This window comes from Lactuca virosa, chromosome 2 (genome assembly GCF_052849685.1).
Source record: "Lactuca virosa cultivar CGN04683 chromosome 2, Lactuca_virosa_CGN04683_v6, whole genome shotgun sequence".
Taxonomy (NCBI): Eukaryota; Viridiplantae; Streptophyta; class Magnoliopsida; order Asterales; family Asteraceae; genus Lactuca; species Lactuca virosa.
The window spans coordinates 34,617,473-34,623,090 of NC_136427.1; positions in this window are offsets into that span (position 1 = coordinate 34,617,473).

Sequence of the window (5,618 nt, forward strand, 5' to 3'; positions counted from 1 at the left end):
AGGATTGGCGCCTCTCACAACCTCTGTCTCAATGTCTCAAACGCTGCCTGCGGCTCAGGCCCCCAGCAAAAGACAACAGCCTTCTTCGTCAGTCGAGTCAGGGGTACGGCTATCTTGGAGAAGTCCTGTATTAATCTCTAGTAATAGCCTGCCAATCCAAGGAAACTCTGAATCTCATATGGAGACTTGGCTATCAGTTCCGCACCAGGGACTAGGTCGATCCTGCAGCTGTGTAGACAACTCATGCATCTCAGGAGGAGCCAACCGATATGGTGCCTTGGCTATCAGTTCCGCACCAGGGACTAGGTCGATCCTAAACTCCACTTGTCTCTCCGGAGGTATTCCAGGCAACTCCTCTGGAAATACATCTGGATACTCTCACACAACTGGCACTTCACTCACGGCCGCCTTTCCCACCTCTCGGGTATCCATAACATAGGCAGCATACCCTACGCAGCCCTGCTGAATGTAGCGCCTAGACCTCGCTGCTGAGCATAAAGTTGGTCCACGCTGGATCCTCTCGCCCTGAATCACCAACTCTCCCCCACTTGAGGTCCTGAAACGTACCATCTGATGCTCACAGTAGATCACCGCCCCATTAGGGCTCAACAAATACATGCCTATAATAATCTTGTTCCCACGCAAAGGTATGGGAACCAAATCCACGAGGTAACACTCGTCATGCATCCTCAAAACGCAATCTCTGTAAACCTCGGATGCCCGTACTGATCGGTCGTCAGCAATCTCGACCTCTAGAGGGCAATCCAACATGCTCGAAGACTTAGAAAACCTCTTGCTAAGTGCAAGAGAAACAAATGATCGGGTAGCCCCCGAGTCGAATAACACCTGGGATACCATTCACATGGAACGATCCTAAATAAAACACATAAAACATGGAATATAAATATCATAACTGACATGTAATAAGAGTTAGGGAGAAGAAATCATACCCGTCACCACATCCGGTGCGGCACGCGCCTCCTCGGCGGTTAGCTAGAAGGCTCGGCTCCTCACTACTGGAGCATCTGTCTTGACCTGTCGGCCATCCATGATCTGCAAGGTCAATGGAGCTGGCGCCGCCACTGGCACTACTGGTATCAGTCTCGGGCAGTCCGCCTTTTTATGGCCCTTCTGATTGCAATGAAAGCAAATTAGGTCTGATGTCTGAATGGTGGGGGTAGGGGCAGTACATTCCCTACCAAAGTGCCCAACCTTGCCGCACTTATAGCAGCATGACGATCGCATTCTACAAACTCCCTCATGTGTCTTATACCACACTTCCCACAGTGGCTCCAGCCCTGCTGGCCCTTCGACCTAGTGTCGGATCCATTGGGTTTCTTCCCCAAAACCCCAGTAACCTGTCCAGTCCCTGTCTTCCTCTTCCTGAGGTGCTCTATATCAATCTCCCTCTCCCTCGCCCACGCAATCATGTCATCCAATGTCGGGCATGTCGAGTAGCTGACATGTTTCCGGATGTCAGCCCTCAACATGTCGTAGTACCGAGTCTTCCTCATCTCCTCATCCCCTGCATACCGTGGCACCAGTAAGGCCCTCTCCCTGAACTTGGCAGTAATCTCTGCCACCGACTCGATCATCTGTCTCATATCAAGAAACTCTCTAGCCATGATGGGGTCCTTCACCCCATGAAAGTCTGGCGCACCACATCCCCTGAAGTCCTTGAAGGACAGTATGCGCGCCCCTAACTGGATGGATGCCATGTCACTCTGAAACACCCTGAGTCAATCCTCCATCAACTCCATGATCCCTTCCTTGATCGACCCGAAAATCACCGGGGTTGCCTCAAGGATGCCTCTCGTAATATCTACATGATGAACTCGCGTAGTCCGTCATCAACCGGCTCGAATCCTGCACCCGAACCTGAACCTGATCCTGACCCAGACCCTGAACCTCCTGCTCTGTGACGTGTCACCACCATTCTGAAACAAAAAATATAATCGTCAGGGTCATATATATAACCTTGGGAGGTCTCACACACTCTACAAGTTCCCTGCTTCTACCTCAGCTCTCCTTGACTTGAGTACAGATCCTCTGCTTTCAGTAGTACGGGCCCATACTACCTTCCACATCTATTCGTACTTTCCTCAAGGATTGCTTCGACTTCACCAAGTCCCTTCTACTACTACTGCACTTCGTGCTAATCTCATCCCATCAGCTGCATAAGAAGTTCCTGCTATCTTCCCCTAACTAGCTCGCGAATACCATTACATATTACTAAGACCAGATAATTCTTCAAATGAGAGGTCCTACCCTACAACGGTTGGACTCAAACGAGAGCTGCGAAATAGGGCTAGACCTAACCTTTTGGAATTATTTAGTCCTCGTAATATGTAACTTAACGTATTCGTTTACTAGTTAATTAAAGATAACTAGGACTCCTAATAGCACAAAGCAAGCAACATTCGGGAATCGAGTAACCGAAACCAAGTATATCCTATCCAGGCTATCATATCACTGACTAATCAGTACTATCATGCGGCTCAATAAGCACATACAACAGGCATATCAGGCATCTTCCTAGATCCTTAGCCTTAATCTAGCATACAGTTCTTATACATATACTGTAGGCATAAGAGGCATCCTCCCAAGATCATTAGCCCTAATCTAGCATGCAGTTCTCATAATCATATCATATCATAACATAACATGCATGGGTATCTTGGGGAAAACATACTTGAGCTCGACCGGTTGCACGCATCACACATATGGTTCTGTTCAAAGCTCTTTGCTCCTTTCAAATTCTTTTTATAAAGTGATTTTCCTTTGAAAATTTTCATACCAAGTCCTCAGTTTGAGTCCAGACACACCCGAGAGTGTGCCTGAATCCCTCAAACCAAGGCTCTGATACCAACTTGTAACATCCCAAATTTCAAGACCAAAAATTTAGTTTTGATACAACGGTTCATAAAACAATTTAGAGAAAACATCATCACGTTATTTCATTTCATAAAAACCATAGATCATATGTCTCAAAATCCATGTCATAGAGTAGTAACAATGTCAGAGTACAAATCCCAAGAATCTCATAATGCGGAAATCATGTGTGTGATGCGCTGCTACCGTGTTGGCTCATTTCCCTTCGAAGAAAAAGGACCTGAAATAAAAACTGAAAATCGTAAGTACAAAGCTTAGTGAGTTCCCCCATCATACCACATACCATACATAACACATACTGTCTAACATATATGGGTACTTGCTACCCCTTCGGTCTTTTTCAACCAGTAACTTGCCTAGCATATCATGGTGCTGGCCTACCCCTTCGGCCCTGTCAACCGGTACCTCGCCTAGCATATCAGGGTGCTAGCCTACCCCTTCGGTCCTGTCGACCGGTACCTCGCCTAGCAGTGTGCTGGCCAACCCCTCATGTCCTGTCGACCGGTACCTGGGGACTATTTCACTCCCTACCACTACCACATAACCTCATGACACATATATCGTAATCTGTCTAGCATAGCTGGGTACTAAACTACTCCTTCAGTCCTATCGACCAGTAACCGAGGACTATTCCCCCTATTATTGCTATCACGTAACATCATACCATGCTAGCACATAAAACATATCAGATAGTGACAAACCTAGATAATTATCACAAAGACAACTATCTAACATACAACTCCTACTAGTGGGTCGGCATTATAGCCGTAGACCCACTTCTACTGGAAGGTAACTCACCTCAATGTCGTGAAGTAGCTGAACTGTCCTCGTTGCTGGGATCGACTCCTCTCAAACTCCTACACATAACAATCTTCTTTAATTACCCTTCTATACTCATAACCCTTTCAAGGGTCAACTCAGGTCATAGTCAAAGTCAAGGTGAACACCCTGGTCATGGTCAACTTTTGGTCAAAGTCAACATCTGGTTGACCCAACTCGCCGAGTTAGTCCACCAACTCATCGAGTTCCATAACCCACACCACACTGGAACTTCGATCCTACCCGTCGAGTCTTTCAACAACTCGACGAGTTCTTTCCTACATCGTTGCGACCTTTTACTCCTAACTCGCCGAGTTCTCCCTGAACTCGTCGAGTTCTCCTTCATACAGAATCGGGACATTTCGCTCATGACTCGCCGAGTTCATCCTTGAACTCGTCGGGTCCTTCTTCATCTCAGTTGGGACATTTTTTCTCAACTCGCCCAGTTCATCCCTGAACTCGTCGAGTTTTTTGATCTTCAAGTCCATAAACACGTCCAACTCGCTGAGTCCTCCTCTAGACTCAACAAGTTTGCTCAGTAGCAGAAAAGGTTGGGGAACCACTACCCGACTCGTCGAGTTGTATGTACGACTCGTCGAGTCCCCTAAAGTCCAAATCTATTCAGTCGATTTCAGTCGGGCATAATGCATCAAAAACATAGATCTGACCTCCTAGGGTCGATATGACACGTAAAGTTTCCAACTTTAGGTGCATACATGGGTTTTCTAGCTTAATAATCCCTAAAAAGTGGTTCTTATGAAGCATGGGACTCCCATGGCCATAAAGATGGCATCTTTATGCAATGGAGTCCCTCAAAGGCTCTGGATCCAAAGTCATCACCCCAAAACATGCTTGCATCCATGAATGGTTCCATAATATGCTCCAAATGGCCCTATGAAGAGATCCAGTAAACAAATAGACAAGGTATAGACTTTATACCTCAAATGAGCTGGAAAAGCAGCACAAACTCTGGATCTACTTGCTTCCTTTAGAACCCCCCAAGCTTTCTCTTCCTTCTCAAGCTTCAAAATCACCAAGAACATACACCAATGGCTCAAGAACACTCAAAATGGGCTAGGGTTTCGTGACTGAGGTTTGGAGGTGATGGTGGCTGTAGTTGAGGGCAGATAAAGTGTTTAAATAGGGTGCAAACCCTAAAAATTAGGGTTTCACTCCGGCAGCCCTACTCGTCGAGTCGAGGCTCTCGACTCGTCGAGTAGATGACTTAAATCTCGCGTCCAATTCCCGTCATACTCGACGATTTTGGGCCTCCAACTCATCGAGTCCCCTTGCAAAAATGAATAATTCAATATGCAAATACATACCAGGATCCGGGTGTTACACTTCTTCTTTCAAAAGCACCCAAAACACACTTTTTAGCTCATAATGCACTAATATGAGGTTAGGTTTTCAAAGGAGTCGTTTGGAAAAATGGAGGCTGAGAATCGAAGAGGTTTATGAAGGCTAAGGTGTTTAAATATGGCTAAAACCCCTAAATTTTGGGTTTAGACTCTAGTCGAGTAGGCCTTGCGTACTTCTTAGCTACGCCCCGTGTAGTTCATTAAGGCCTTGACATCCACTTTCCTTCTACGCAGCACATAGAGGCTATATGCGTTGTGCGTATACTTAAATCCCACACTTAAACTTACTAATTAAAGAACGAAATTTTGCCTAAAATGACCGGGTGTAACATTTTACAAAAATAGCATCCTACTTTATTTGTTTTTTTAATAATGGCATCCTTCATTAATAGCATCTCACTTTATTTGTTTTTTTACAACACACATTCTTTTTTTCTTTTCTTTTTTTATTACAAAAACTAACATTCTCAATAATAGCATCCTACTTTATTTGTTTTACTTCAACAATAGCATCCTACAATAATTGCATTCTCAATAATAGCATTT